We start from the raw sequence: 17,679 nt of genomic DNA on the forward strand, positions 1-17,679 counted from the left end.
CAGGAATCAGGTCAGCACAACGGCTCTGTGTACCTTTAGTTTTGTAGGCAGCCTAATACCTCTTCTTTTCCACGTCTTTCCTTTAGGACCTCTCAAACACTGAGCTATATCTAGTAATTTCTGCATCAATCTCAACATCTATGTGTACATTCCTAGAAAGTATACTGCCAAGGAAAGTTAACTTATCCACAGTATTAAAAATTTCTCCATTTGCTGTCACTGATGGTTCCTCTTATGGATGGCATGGTGCTAGCTGGTGGAGAACTTCTGTTTTCATGGTATTTATTATCAGGCCAAAATTAGCTCAAATTGCAGAGAATTGGATTAATTCATACTCTGTTGCATCTCAGCCTAAATGGCTTCATTGAAATGCAATTAAAGGCCTTGGTCTGATCAACAAATATTATGTACAGAACTCTGTTCTGCTCCTGGCATTTCTCCTAGAGTAGTTGGACAACAAACACCATATAGACCATTACTCAACCCTTTCTGAAGCCACACTGGCTCTCAGGTAGATGGCCATCTTCCCAGTGAATGATCAGACTATTAAGAAGAACTCTGGAAAGAATTTTTCCAGCAACGACCAAGATAAAGATTCTCCCACCACCACCACACACACACACACACACACACACACACACACACACACAGAGTTGTCACCAGACACCTGATTTCCTTTTCCTTTATAGAGACAGACAATGGAGATATCATTCCTCTCCTGTGTCATAATGTCCTCTTGCCATATAGTCAGTTTTTGTATCATCAGTGGACCCCTTGCTGTATAAATCTCAGCTATAATAGAATTAGCTGTAGGTGCTTTGCAATATGGGTACATCCTAATAACATTCAAAACCTTTTCTTCAGTTGAACCTTCAGCTAGAGAGGGATTTATTTCAGCCTGAGCTATATATTCAGTGACTTCAGCATTGATTGTTGATAGGCTGTTGATAAAACTATGAGAAAATTCAGTCCATCTCTCCAAGATCATATCATTATCACTAATCAATGTGATTACTATCACTAATCAATAAGCATTGAACAGTTGAGAGTCACCATAGGACTTTGGCCCATAAATAGTTTTTAGGGCATCCTGAAAACTCTTTGGATTATTACTATTAGAGTAAAACATAATCAGATCAGCCTTCTTACTGAATCAAGAATCCTGCATCTCTCTAAGCTTTGCTTGAACTTTTTTTTTTTTTTGATGAAGTTAATATTACTTTCTTAGAGACAAACTATCCTGCTGGTAAACCCTGTAGAGTTCTCATTTTTCATTTGTAGCTTCTGAATTTCCCAATCATTTTCATCAAACAAATCTTGATGTTTTTAAATATTTTGTCCCAGATGAGTAAATGCTGTTCTGTATACTAAATCTGAAAGCTGTGAACTTATTTTCTGTTCCACTGTTGCCAAGTATCTGTTGAGTGATGTTCCCCTCCAAGTTAATAACAAATACACTTGGAGAAATTCTAGACATTAAATCTTCTGGTAGTCATCTTGCCCTGGGTCCACTGCTTTTATTGAAGGCAAATGTTTAGGTAGAAGAGGTTAAGTTCATGATCAGTCCAGCACTATGCACCACACATTGCCTTCCTTTTTCTCACATCATCTCAGTCTATTAAATTTCACTGGTTGCTGTGAGGGTGCATGAACAAAATTTTATTGCACTTAGGTAAACAGAAAACAGTGTTGGTGATGAAAAGGACATGAGATTCACAAGTCTTCAGTAGTACATTACGGTTGCTGTTGCTATTTCTGACTCCATTACTCCCAAGGAATCACTGTCATGTCTGATAGTCTGTGCCTTCTCTGACATCAAATTCAACCGGAATTAAAAGTTTGTCTTCTTTCAGCACATTTGAAAAGGGTTTCCAGATTTTTATAAAATGTTTTTTAATCTCATCAGGGTTTGTCATTGGGGGGCATATGCAGTGATGATGGTGGCGTGGCATTTTTCTGCAGGTTGCAACCACCTTGTCATGAGTCTATCATTCACTCATTTTGAGAAGCATATAAGCTTGTTGATTAGATTAGTTTAAATTATGAAAACTACACTAGCTTCATGGAGCTCCCCATCATTGTAGTCCCTCCAGAAAAAAACAAACAAACAAACATGTATACATCTTTGACTTCAGTAAGCTGGCCTTCATTTTCTAGCCTTGTTTCACTCAGGGCTGCTAATTGGATGTGATGCCTTCTGATTTCTCTCTCAACAAGAGCTGTTTGTCTTTCAGGTCCACTGGATTTCTTGTTGTCCATAAATGTGGGAACATTCCATGTACCAATCATGACTGGAACCATTGTCACAAATGTTTTTTGTACATCTGTGTGTGTGTGTGTGTGTGTGTATGTGTGTGTGTGTGTTTGTGTTTTGACCATAGGGTAGGGTTCTCACTTCGCATGGTGAGCAGGACAGGGTTAAGTGAAGGAAATTTTTTATGGTATATTTTCTAGCCCTTTCCTTACATCAGGAGTTAAACATTGTGGTCCTTTCAAAAGGCTTCTCAGATACCCAGGGGGCTTCCAGGATTTCATTGCTGCTTCAGTTCAGTGAAAAGACAACCTCATGGCCTGGGCCATCTGTGGGCATGGTTCTGACTACAGCTCCCAGTGTATCTGTACCTGTTGCTTTAGCACTTCCCCATCACCATAGAACTTTGAAGTAGGCAAATTTGTTAAAATGTACGGGTGAGGGCAGGTAGGTGGCACAGTGGATAAAGCACCGGCCCTGGATTCAGGAGGACTTAAGTTCAAATCTGGCCTCAGACACTTGGCACTTACTAGCTGCCTATCTTGATTTGTGCAAAAGGACCTTCACCAACTCATAAGTAACAAAGAAAAGAGAAAAAGAAAGAAAAGAAAAAGGAAAAAATCAACCATTCCTACTTAAGTAAAAATCCTGAGCTTTACAAGATTTTCTGAGCATACAAGGCTGCCCCCCAACAGGAATTAGGTTCCTTGGCTTGACTGCAAGTCATCATTTTACCCATCATAGTAGGACCAACAATAAATTGTGTTGGTACTTATATAAGGATTCATATCCACTAATTCCACTGGGCACATGAGGTCCTAGCCCTGTCCCTCTACCATGGATAAGCCCTTCTAGTTCTAGGATATGTTAGGTATTAAGTGTGATATTCTCTGGATTTAATAATTGACTAACTTATAATGGAAAAGAAAATCAAGCTTCCTATCTTAGAAAAAAATTAATAACTAAAGTTCTCAAATAATATGGGCCTTTTCCCATAGGAATGAGATTCTTTAAGTCAGAAAGTCACTCTTTCACTCTCCAGGTGAAAAAGCAAATTGTTCTGGTTCTTCCATAATTTTCTCAGTGTTAAAGGCATCAAACAAGGTTTTAAATAAAACTTTGAGATGTAACTTTCTACATAGGGTACACTGTGATGGGTGGAATCTGAAATAACTGAGTAAGCAAAGTTTTGAACCTCCAAGGATATTGATTTCTTAAGCAATGAATGCCAAATGCATAACAAATCTGGTCCAAATCTGGCCTGCTCAGCTTGGCACTGGACTCCAAATATAAAGGCACACAGATTTTGATGCATTAAATTAAAACAATTAAAAGTATATAAACAACAATACAAGATTAGGTAATCTGGTTTTTAATGAGAGGAAAGATATGGAGCTTTTCTAGTTAGGAAGGAGATAAATAAATTTTAGAAGTTGGCAGCAGGGAGATGAAACAGAATTTGTAGGAAAATGAAATTTTGGTATCAGAATGGAGTAATTTGAAAAGATGGAGTAGGTTTGGTTCACTCAATTCTGATAGTTCCCACAATAACAAAATTTTCCAGTGATCTTTGGAGGTCCAGGAAAAATTTTCTCTCAGTACCTATAATAAAGGTCAACCATTATTTTCTCCAATTCATGTTTCCTATTTCAAGTACAATATAAATTGAGGTATCAACTCAACCCTCACTGGGAGAAACAAGTTAACTTGGTAACATAAATAGAAAGTCATTAAAGTGGCAGTTCGGTTGTTCAAGGAATAGAGTACTTGACCTGAAGTCTACGAGACATAATTTTAAAGTGAGCCTCAGAAACTTGTTAGCTGTGTGACTCTGGACAAGTCACTTACCCACTGCCTGTTTCACTTCCTTCAACTATAAAATGGGGATAATATTATCACAGATATTCTAAGATTGTTGTAAGTATCAATGGAAGTATTATTTGTAAGATGTTTAGCACAGTACCTGGAACATTCTAGGTACATAATAAATTTGGCACTGTCCAACTATCATGTTGGTTTTATATAGACTCCAGTAGTCATTAAGAAGAAGGTGCCCAGACTTAACACTAATAATGTGTTTACACTTAGTAAAACTAAAAAGATATTGTCTTACCTGATAGGATTAACAACTTTATTTAAAGTGAAGTTGAATAATTTTCTAGGCTGATCCTGCCCCCCTCACTCTATTTTTAAAGATAACAATCAAGATTCTGCAAAATTGTACATGAGTAAATACATAATTAAAATCTGAATAGAGAACTATTAAAGAATTCAAAGGATTACATCATACTAAGGTCTTACAAGAAAGACTGTAAAATAGGCATCTTTTGAGATTGCCTAGAGAAGGAGAGTGATTTTAAAAGGTAGAAATGGAGAGTATGCTATAATTAGCAGTGTAAACAAAGGCATAGATATGTTAAACAAATGAATATATGCAAAAGTATTTATTAAGCACTTACTACATGTTATGTATTGTAAATACAAATGGAAAAGTAAGAAAGTTCATGCTCCCAAGTTCACATTCTAATGGAAGAGATAATATAGATGGAAGGTTTGGGCATCAAGTTGGATTCATAGGTTCCATAATCCGTAGAGGTAAAGGAGATGTTGATAACTCTTTGTTAATGTAATTTTCCATTGATAAAAGTCATGTCAGCTGCTGGTGCTGCAACATGTGATGATTCCAAAGACTTTGATGGCAAAAACATTTTTTTTTTTTAGGGGGGAAGGTGGTCTTCAGTAGGTGTAGCTGTAGAAACCATAAGGACAGTTGGTAAGATAATAATTATGAAAGCTGGTCTGGAAACAGTTTTATTCCCAAGGTTCTTCAGTTCAGGATCCTGGCTGAGTATCAGGATCTGAGGGAAGGTCATGGTCAAAGTGATGATGGTGGTGGTTTAATTTGCTTGGCTAATGCTGACTCCTGTCTCTCCTTCAGGATACCTTTCCACCTCAGTGGTACTTATTTGCCTTTCCTTAAGGGTGAGAGTTAGTTAGCAGGTGGGGATGGCTGAGCATTTCTTCAAGAGTTTCTTCCACGGATAATGGCTGTGAAGTCTTAGTTGGAATGAGAATGGTTCTGGAGAGTGCTGCCCATTCAAAGGGCCTTGTGCTTGTCTACCTGTCTGTGGATGTTAATCAGCATTTGTTTCTGGAGGTGGCTAGTTGCTGGCGGGCTCTTTCCTTTTCATTTTTTGCAGGGCAATGAGGGTTAAGTGACTTGCCCAGGGTCACACAGCTTGTAAGTGTCAAGTATCTGAGCCTAGATTTGAACTCAGGTTCTCCTGAATTCAGGGCTGGTGCTTTATCCACTGCGCCACCTAGCTACCCCTGGTGGGCTCTTCCCTTAAAGGAATTTCTTGAATTCTCAACAATGGCTGTGAGGGCTGGGTTGAAAGTATGTCTTGTGCTTTGCAAGAAGTTTGGATACTGGAAAAGTAAAAAATACGTAATTAGACACTAATGCTAAATTGGGATAAGAGGCCATGATAGCTAAATCTAAAGAATTTGGACTTTATGAAGTGGGCAATAGAAAAATTGAAGGTTTTGGAATGGAAAAATTATAAGATCTAATGTGCATAAAACTAGTCAATTATAGGAAAAAATAGGGTCCATATACAAAAACATCTTTATAATAGAACTCATTATGAGAGAAAAGAACTGGAAAGTAATATACATTAATTGTAAAAAATAAAGAGATTGTGGTACATGAAAGCAATGGAATATATTACCATGATGTTAGTCATTAATATTTTGATGAATGCAGAGAACCATATGAAGACTAACACATACTTAGTAAAATAAAATAAGAACTAAGAAAAACATGACCACAATTATGTAAATAGAAAGTACAAAAATATTCTCCCACTTTATCCCCCCCCCCAATAGAAAAGTAATACTATGAAATTAAAATGACCAAGCTTGGCCCTAAAGAATTGATAGTTGAAGACATATCCCTCCTCTTATTTGCAAGGATATGGCATTCTGGTTGTAGAATCCTGCATATAATTGTGAAACTTTTCTATATTTTCCTTAGTGTCCTAAATTTTATCCTTTTCTTTCTTTATTTTTTCTTATATGGAATAGCTAGCTCTCCAAGGGGGAGAGGTAAGAAGGATATATTGGAATATGTGGGCATTGTAAAAACAAAATATATTAAAATTATTTTTAAATTAAATCAAGGGTGCATTTGCAGGGATTTGCCAAGAAATTCTATGTTAGTCAGAATAAAGTGCAGGAAAAGAAAATAAAGGGGGACCATTTTTGAGGAGTAGAGCTTGAAAAATTTTAGTTGCATGGTAAATGAAGCAAAGGGTTCAATCAATGTTGTTTGAGGGAAATGAAAGCTACTGGCAAATGAATGAATGCAGGTATATGTGTATGATAAAGAGTAGACTTTGGCTTTAAAAGATGGCTTTAAAGACAGAATTTTAATTTGTTTTGTCCTTTGTGTCTGGAAATGTTGCTAGATGTATGTTTCAGTGCAAATGGAAATTTGGATGTGTGCCGACAAGCCTTTTCTATAATACATATATAATGAATCAATTGGATTGGAACTGTTTTAACTGATGGGTGGGGCCAACTACATTTAAGGAACTCTGGCTATAATACTTCTTAGGCTGAACTCAAATTTGTTTCAAATGTACTCATTTGGGTTTCTGATTGTTATAGATCAATTCTATTTAGAGGGTTTGATTCTCAGCACTGAAAAGTATTATAATATACTGTTGAAAGTTACATTTCTGGGTCTATAACTTTCTTCTGCCTATCTAAACTTATGATCCTTTCATTTTTCACCAGATGATCTACTTTGTTGTCCTACTGTAATTTATTCTCTAGCAGAGCCTAGCAGATTTGTGTATCAGCACAGAGTAGCTTTGTTCAATAAGAGGAATTTATTAGCAATGATACTCTCTTGCCACAGTGGTAAGTAGGGCTTTTAATATCAAAACAAGTTAGAAGTTAACACTTGCCATCTCTAGTAGCCTTATAAAAAGCTAGGTATCTCTGCCTTTCGATAAACCTTTACTCCTTTACTTTGGCATGGAGTTTGAAGTGATATTAGTGTGACTTTCTTTCTCAGAGTATTGCCAAAGTATTTTTTTCCTATAAAGCTATTACTTTTCTAGGATTTCCTTGTCAAGTCTCCACTATGCTTTAAATATGAAATATACTGATGGAGTAATATGAAGGCCTTCAATTCTATATTCATTTGGTTCCACTTAAACATTTGAGTTTACAATTGTAATCTAAATGCTCAGCTTAATTGTCTGACTATGAAATACTGACATTGATGAAAAGACATTAACTGCCTGCCCTATTGCTGTCATTTAAAATGTTCTCTGGATATTCAAAAATAAAAATAATAAGCTGAGCATGAAGAGGCAAAAATTATATTTAAATCTATGTGGGAAAAGGTTTTGTGGCACAAAGAAAAATTAAATCAATCAGTAGGGGTCTTTTAAATTTAAACCTTTAAAGAAAATGGGCAAGAAGCAATTTTCTTTATTTGTCTGACAGGCGACACAGTTAATCAGCACTAATTGCCCTGGCTTGGCCTCCCAGTCATGTTGGTTAATTAAAACACTTTCTAATAAATACTAACCAAATCCCCCTATGAAGAGAGTAAGCTGAAAAATGAAAGGCACATAGACTAGGACCCTCTCTCCCTTGAAAAAAAAAATCATGATTGATTTAGTAGAGATAGAATTGAGCCATTTTCTCTGCATACTCTTTTTATTTGCAGGGCCCCCTGGCCATCAGTATGGGAAAAAAAAGTCATGGAATGAATGTGTTTAGCCGAGTAATCATCCTCATCATGAAGTGCTTATCAGAAAGAAAGACAAAATGCAATTAGGCTAGATTTACAGTTGGACCGACCAATAATTACCACTCAGATGTTTCAGCTGTATGGAAATATACTATTCTAAACCGTGACTTTTTGTTCAGCTGATTTCACACCCCCACCTCCTCATGGTTTCTCTCTCTCTCTTTTTTGAGTTTATAAAATATGTCAGTCATGATGTAGCACAGCTGAATAATTGTCATAGAGTCAAATGCTTGCAGATGGTTAATGGAAACAGAAAATTAAATGAACAGCAGTAAAGAAACTCATACAAAATTAAAGAACCCTATTGCAAATTTAAAGGGTCATTTGGTTTCATCAAAAATCAAATAATATGAATATGTTATCCTCTGCATGAAAGAGACTATGTTAAATTGTTTTGAGAGCTGAAAAATGAGCAATCAATGGTGTGCTAATGAAATTTTTGAAAAATCACGCACTATTGAAACATGCCACAAATTGTCATTGAGAACCTGCAGAAAGAAACCTACTTTGGGGAATCATTTTTTTTTTTGGAGTTTATTGTTTACTTTAAGAATGGAAAATTTGTCTTTAAATAAGTCCAGGTTGTTACCCCAAAAATAATGAGAAGAGGATTAAATTGTATGGCCTCCTCTTTAAGCTCTAAAAAACAAATGGTTATTTAAAAAATGCCCTGTCTGAGTACTTCTTATCAAATGTGATAATGCAGCATTTCATAAGATGTGGAATCATATTTCCAAAGTACAGAATCAATTTCTACTTAGATCAGCAAGGACTTAGGGTTGTTTTACAAAACTAAGCTCTCCTCAACCTGGCTTCCCTGAAAGAGATGATTGGTATAGCCTTTGCAAAATGGACAACTATATCTCTCTTTCATAAACTAAAAGTGATCCTATACAATATCATTTAGAAGTTATCAATTAATTCAGAAATTCATTCAAAATAGATAGTGAGAGTTTAAAACATTATATTCTTTATTCATTATTTAAATCACATTATCCTTTCAATACTGTGGGAAAACCAGAAGTCAATATGAAATATTTTTATACATAAGATAAATGATTCCAAACCTAATATTTTTATATCAAAAGAAAATAATTGAATCTATAATCAAAAGCAAAGCATTCTTGATACTTTCAAGACTGAATGGAATATCCTGATATTCTAGTTACATAATAACAAAAATTTTTAATCCCTAACAGTCTAAAAAAGTGGTAAAGAGGAAAAAAGTTTCTCATTTTAAAAATTTGTGCTATAAACAGAAATAAAAATCTTCAACAAAGGAGAGCAAAAAACAGAAATTAATAAATACCTTCATAACGTTAACATGCAGGGCACAATGCATCTTATCTGGTATTAGTGGAAAGAAAGATATATTACAGACTTATAATTTTGTCATCAATGATATCTGATGGTTATACCTTTAAAAGTGGCTCTGGAAATCCTTTTGTCCTAAGTCTTGGGTAGTCAGTGAGTTGCATATAAAATTGATGCTGAGCTGAAAATATTGATCCTGCTTTTGCATTAAACTAAGTACCAAATGTCTTCCCTCAAATCTTTTCTTAGTAACTGCATGGAACTGGATACCTAACAGGGGTAAAGGTGAGTTATTTTTCCCTACATAAAACTAGGGCATAAGCATAAATTAGTCAAAGAATTATGAATACTTTATAGAAAATAGATTCTAAATTATTTTCCCTGCTATGATTTGACCTAAAGCTTTCAGGGTCACTTTCCCTAAGACATTAGTCAAATATTGGAGCTTCTCTGCATTTATCCCTTCTGAGAAAATGCTCAATTTTTAATGACAGTCACACAGAACTTGCCTTGAGAAAACAATTTCTCCTAACCAATAAACATGGATATCATAGACATTACATACTTTTTTTTTTCTGATTCACTTCTCAATATACTTTTAAAATGTTCCTAGTTTTGTCATTTGTAATTTTCCCCCTTCTCAATAAGATCAATCTTCCACTTCTCTCCTTTGCAAATGAAATGGTAAGCATTAAAATTTTACCTCTCCATATAAAATATAACATGTTCATTGTATAAAAACATTTTAATCTTATGTATTTACCATTAATTCTTTGAAAATCTCAGGCAACTGAAAGACAATATTCAACATCTCTTTTCATAAAAGACAAATTTCAGGTAAGCTATCATTCAAATATATATATATATATATATGTATATATATATATATGTATATATATATATATATATGTATATATATAGTACATGAGGAAGCATTGATTTTTTATGATTAACCATAGAATTATTCACAAACATGAATATTTCCAAATAAATATATAATGCACCTGTGTAGCATGTCCACATTCCACTAAAATTATATCTTCCACATGTAGGATTCTTGGAAACTGCTTTCAGGAGATATATAATATGAGGCAGGTTACATTCTGTAACTGTTCCCCATCAAATAACCATGACTTAAAGAGGAGTCTCTTTGATTTGGTTGAGAGGTAGTCAAAAAATGTCCAATCAGTTCAATTTTAGTAACATTCTTTCTTACTGCTCCTTGACTAGTGAAAGGGGTTCAGCCTATAATCTTGTAGATTCAAGGATACAGAATACTCCTAGGTATTCTAGTATTATAGTTTACATGAAATGTAGCATATTTGTCCCAAGATGTTAAGAAAGCAGAGCTTCCTTTGGCATCCCATTTTTCCAAAGTTTACGTTTTGTAGTCAATTCCCTGAAAGGCAAAGAATAACTTTAGAGACTGACTTTCAGAACCCCATCTGAGCAGTAGCTGACATGCAGGCCCAAATAGAATTGATACTGAATCTTGATATACACTTGGAGAGACCAAAGTTTATGTGGGAACTAAATGAAGTTTCAAGCCTAATCTCCCCACCAAGATAACATAAAATAAAATAAAATAAACCCTCTGGGTACATTGGGGAAAGTATATTCCTAAGGTATTGTGAGGAGTATTTGTATTGTCATTTTTCCTGTATTTTTTGAAGTAAACATCTCTGTGTAAGAGCCAATTCAATATTAAGTGGTTAAATGGAAGTAAGTGGTAGTGTTAACATATGGTCATCTGGAATCAAGCCCATAGCCATAGAGAAAGAGACACCAAGAAACCTTTCAGGGAACCAGAGAACTCTCAGGGGGTGATAAAATAGGCCTGACCCTGAGAGAGGGGGTAAAAGTAAAGGTATGTTACTTTTTGGTAATATATATATAAGTTGGTGATTTTTGCATGACTATTTATGCCCTTTCACTTTACTGAAACTCCTAAAAATTTCTGTCTTATTGTTTTTCTTGTTATTCAGTCATTTCAGTCATATCTAACTAGATGTGACCCCTCTTACTATATTCTTTGCAAAGATACTTGAGTGATTTGTCATTTCCTTCTGTACCTCATTTTATAGATGAAGAAACTGAGGCAAACAGGGCTAATTGACTTGTCCAGGGTCACATAGTTGCTAAGTGTCTAGGGCCAGATTTGAAGTCAGGAAGGTGTCTCATTCTGACTCCAGGCCTTACACTCTATCTACTGCACCACCTAGCTGACCAAGTTATTGTATCAATTAATATTTAATTTCTAGGTTGTCCTAAGTAAATCATGATATCAGTAAAAATCATTATTTTCCTTTGCCTAAACATATAAATTATAATTTACACACATATATATATATAAAATTTGAGGTGTATATATATATACATATATATGAAACCTCAATGTATTTTCTTGTCTTATTTCTGTATTAAATAATAGTAATGTCAGTGGACATCTTTACTTTAATCCTGATCTTTTCATCAAAGCTTTTAGTATATTTCTATTATAGATAACACTATCTCTTGATTTTTGTTAGATATTGTTTTTAACATTAAAGAATATTATTTATTCCTATGCTTTCCAGTATAGGAAAGTATGCTATACTAAAATATTACCTTTTGATGAGTAAATTATAATTATCAAAATTTCATTTTACTTTTCAAATTTGACAGGAAAGTATTTTAAAATAATTTATAAATATTACGTAATTATTTGTTCATTTTTGTATGGGTACATATGCATACATATTCATTGATTCATTTATTTCATTCATGTCTCTGTTCACTCATTCATTTCTTCTCACCCATTTATTTGTCTTTCTGTCTGTCTCTTTCTCTCTCTATCTATCTAATTATTGAGTTCCTAATCTGTCTTTAGCACACTTCAAGATGCTATGGGAAATAAAAAAAAAAGAAATAAGAAAGATTGTTAAATAATTGGAAAGAAAAAAATTGGCAATAATTATACAATGAGCAAAAAGTAAAGAAAATCTAAAGTTAAATGGAAAATGCACTGAAAGATTAGTTTGAAAAGGAAGTGTTCTATACAATCTGGAGTAGCCAGAGAAAATTTCCAAAGAAATTGAATTAAATTTTAAAAGGAAGTAACTAAGACCAAACAGAGATGATAGAGTAGGCACAGGAGGCATAACTTTTCAATAATGAACTAAAAAGAATACAAGCCTGAGTAGCGATTAAGAAATTGAAATAAAAACTGCAGTAGTTCATCTTTCTAGCCCAAGATGACAAATTTGACCTACTGGTAAATACCTGCACAGGAACTATGGAACAGGATGTACTGAGCTCCAGGCCCAAGCTATCATCCCAACTTCAAAGTATAAATGATACCAAGTAACATTTAATGGGAGTCAACATTTAAATAACAGGAATATTAAAGGTAGTCAAGGGTTTTAACATACTGCAATATTGTTAGTTTGTATTTGTTTATCTTTTTGTATAAATGTGATGTTACATGGTGCTACATATGATATTGTAAACAGTTATTATTTTTAATAACTCTTTAAGAAAATATATAAAAGGAAGGATGCTTTACATGGAGACATTGTCACTATAACAAAAAGATGTATGTTATTACAAAAGAACAAAAAATGACATAAATGAACATGGTTATAATGATTTCTGAAATAGGATAAAATGTAAGAATGCCTGAATATATGGTACAGAATATATAAAAAACAGGCAGATAAAATAAATTAGTTGCACTGGCTTATTTTGGTTTACAAATAATTAAAAGTCTGGGCGGCTAGGTGGCGCAGTGGATAAAGCACCGGCCCTGGATTCAGGAGTACTTGAGTTCAAATCTGGCCACAGACACTTGACATTTACTAGCTGTGTGACTCTGGGCAAGTCACTTAACCCCCATTGCCCCGCAAAAACAAAAAACAAAAAACAAAAACAAAAACAAACAAAAACAAAAAACAAATAATTAAAAGTCATAGATGTGTTAGAATGGCAGAAATGAGCATCTTCTAGTTTCAGGGATTGAAGAGTCCAATAAAAAAAAAAATCATTCCACTAGCAGAGCAGCCATACTGACAAAAGTGTAAAGTTTATTTATGGCAGTGACAGAAAATGGAGATGGAATGGATAATTAATAAGCTTTTATTGAAAGCACTGGCTAGTTCGACTACTTTAAAATTTATTTTATTTGCATAATGTTAAAATTAATAAAGAGGTGACTACTGCAGACAGGGACATACCAGCTAAATATCCTGATGTTTTGAAGAAAATAATCAAAGAAGATAGATACACTTATTAACAAAAATTTAAGGTGTGTTAAATACACTATGTGAAATACACATTCAAGATAATAATTCTTTCCAGATCTTTTCTTTTCAAAACACTTCTAAAAAAGGAAAAAGGAAAAACATTAACCTCCATTTACACTGCCAAAGAATCTTCTAACACTTCAAATGGGAAATAATGTGGAAGAGCATTTTAACAAAACCAATGCTTGTTTATCAGCCTCTAAATTTTTAGTACCCTGAGAGGCTACAATCTGTAATCTCTTCCAGTTCTTTGATGGTCAAATAAGAAAGCATAGATGACTAAAGTGTTTTCAAGGCCTGCATTTCAAGTTTCAAATTTTAGCCTACTCAAAATATCACAAGGAAATCAAAGAACAAATCACAGAAATGATAAATCATTTTGTTAAAGAGATTGACAAGACAACATGACAATATTTATGGAATGTGGCCAAAGCAGTATGTGGAGGAAATATATCACTACACATTTACATCAATAAAATAGATAAGTAGATCAATGAATTGGGCATGCAACTAAAACAAAGCTAGGAAAAGAACAAATTCAAAATCCCTAATTGCACAAGTTTGAAATACTGAAAATGATAGGAGAGATTAATAAAACTGTAATAAAATAATGAAACAAATAAGTAAAATTAAGAAGTTGTTTTACGAAAAACCAACAGAATATATACATTTATTAATTTGATTTTAAAAAAAGAAAAAAATTAGAAAAAAAATTGGCCATCGATGAATGTGAAATTAATCATTAGGAGCTATTTTGCCCAATTATACACCAAAAATGTGATTACCTATGTGAAAAGGATAAATATTTACAAATATTTACACACATACACATACACACACACACACACACACACACACACACATATATATATATAGAGAGAGAGAGAGAGAGACAGCCAAGATTAACACAAGAAATAGAAAACTTAAACAATCCTATCTTAGAAAAAGAAATTGAACAAGTAATCAATGGGTTCCCTAAGAAAAGAAATCCCCAGGACCAGATGGGTTCACAAGTGAATTCTACCAAATATTTAAAGAAAAATGGATGCCAATATTATATAAAACTATTAAAATAGACAAAGAAGGATTCTTATTAAATTCCTTTGTGGGGTGAGGCAATTGGGGTTAAGTGACTTGCCCAGGGTCACATAGCTAGTAAGTGCTAAGTGTCTGAGGGCAGATTTGAGCTCAGGTCCTCCTGAAGCTAGGACTGGTGCTCTATCCACCGTGCCACCTAGCTGCCCTAAATTCCTTTTTTATGACACAAATATGGTCTTATGCTTAGACCAGGAAGAGCCAAAACAGAGGGAAAAAAGACCAATTTCCCTAATGAGTATTGATTCAAGAAGATTAAAGCACTATGTCAAGAGGATCATACACTATGAATAGGTTGGATTTACAGAAGGCATGGAGGACAAGTTCAATGTTAGAAAAACTATCAGGAATTTGGCCATATGAATAAAAACAACAAAAATAATATGATTATCTCAATAGATACAGAAAAAAGCTTTGGGCAAATTACAACAGTCGTTCTTATTAAAAATCACTAGAAAGCATACTAATAAATATGACTTTAAAAATACTAAGTAGTATTTATCTAAAATTATGAGCAAGCATTGCCTGTAATGGGGACAAACTAGAAGCTTTTCAAGATCAGGGGTGAAACAAGGATACCCATTATTGCCACAATTAATTATCCAATATTGTTCAAAATACTAGCTATAGCAATAAGACAAAAATAAACTTAGGGAATAAAATTAGGCAGTGAGGAAAGGAAACTATCACTTTGTAGATGATCTGATGTTATACTTACAGAACCATAGAGAATCAGCTAAAAAGTTAGTTGAAACAATTTGATCTCCATTTCCTATTATTGGTGTCATCCTTTAAGTCTAAATTTTTCAAAAGTATGTATCTCTAATAATTTCCATGTTACCTTTAAAATGTATTTGCTGCGCTAACCTTTTGCTTCTAGCACAAGAGGATTTGGTTTGTTAAATTTTCATTATTATTAGCACCACCTGGGAAAATAGTACAAACATTGGGGAGAAATGAGGAAAGGAGTAATAAAATACCATAAAGTCCAGAGTTATGACATTTCAGGGTTTAGGGCAGGAAAGAGCAAGTTTGAGAGAGGCATACAAAAAAAAATTCTAATTTCACAATTTTGCATAAGAAAGTCTCAATGTACATCCTTCAGGCTATGATAGCTTCAGAATCTATCTACATAGTTTTGGCCCCTCATATTGTAGGAAAAGCAGTAGGATTGTTGATAGTCTTGTTTTCTTTATAAGTCTAGATTTCTAAATCCTATGAATTCTCTCTTAAAAATATTTGCACAGTTTCTAATATTACTAATTTTCCTGGCTTCAACTATTTTTTTTTTCCATTTAGGAGAGAGAGGGCTTACCAAATAGAGCAATTGTGTATGGAATGGGTGTGGACTTCATGAAAGAGGCCATAGTTGTATTCAAAAACTTTTCCCATATCCTCAACAGTGTTTTTCATTCACAGCTTAAATATTTTGTTTTTAAATTGTGGAAACTCAATTTTTGTCAAATGTAACACTTTGCTGATATCCCAAGGGTGAAAAATTTATATTGCCCATGAAATTCCTCATAGACCTGGGCAATACATTCAGCTTGATTTGTTTACTAAGTCTTTAAAAAATTAGCCTCGTGTTGAATAACACAAGCTGCTGAGAAACCTTCCAACAGAATATATAACTAGCAAAGTGTCAGAGCTGGAGGTATTGCAATACAGTTCATCTCATTCAAATTGGTTAGATTTCCTTAAGTAGAAATGACTATTTGCAAAGACTGTTCAGCACATAGCATTTTTTTTCATACCAGTTCCCCTCTGAAAACTTCTATGACTAGTCTTATTCATTTCATCATGCTAACAAGTTATGGATAAATTTGTAAAACACTTTTTCAATCACAAGCCTACTGATGCTTCAGTTTTAGATTTCTTCACATATTGGTTTGTAATGGGTTTACAAAATGAGGCTTGAAAATACCTTAAGGTTTATTTCATAGAACTTAACTATAATATACTACATAATAGAAATAATCATGCTTATTTGTCGGTAAAATCCAATGTTATTCATCATTATCCATTAAGAAACTGAATCAATTGGGGCAGTAGGCTAATTCCTCTTCATCAGCTTCTTATACCGAAACTATATTATTTATCAGAATTTCATGTAATCAGACATACATGGAAATTGTAACTGAACATTTTAGAAAATAAGATTGTTTTAGTGTGAACTTTATATGTGTTAGAAGCCAAGTTTTCTTTAATTTTTCTTCAATGCATTTTTTCACAATTTTATATGTGTAAGGTACTGTCTGGGATAGATTATTTTTTCAGGAAGAAATAGAACTTTTGCTTTTGCCTAATTTTTTTTTTTTAATGGAAGGAGAAGATAGGTAAGTTATAATTGGCATTTGAGCTCAAGAGACCCATAGAACTCTGGAACCACTCTATTAAAAACCAAGGGGATGAAATCAATACTCATAGTAAAAGTAAATACCATATTGTCAATTTTGAGCCTTATCATTTTATATCAAAATTATAGTGGCAACTTATTGAAAATGAATGTGTCTTACTCTAAATTTTATGAAATAATATTTATGCCATTTATGAAGTGATTCACCCTTTGTACATATGTATACTTACATATATATATCTACATCTAGAAAGATTGATAATAGATTTTATATATACATATATGTGTATATATATATATATATATATATATATATATATATATATATATATATATATATATATATATATATATGACATAGCAATGCACCTATACACTAAAATCACCAAACATCTATTGTTAATACAGACAAAAGTAGTACTAATACTGGATCTGAAGTGGGGCTATGTAAATATGGCAACAGTAATGGAACTAGTTTATTTTCTCTAAAGCTTGGGAACTCTTCCAAAATTATCAAAATTGGATTGAATAATTTTATCAAGCTTTGTGAATG

This window comes from Dromiciops gliroides, chromosome 1 (assembly GCF_019393635.1).
Source record: "Dromiciops gliroides isolate mDroGli1 chromosome 1, mDroGli1.pri, whole genome shotgun sequence".
NCBI classification, from domain to species: domain Eukaryota; kingdom Metazoa; phylum Chordata; class Mammalia; order Microbiotheria; family Microbiotheriidae; genus Dromiciops; species Dromiciops gliroides.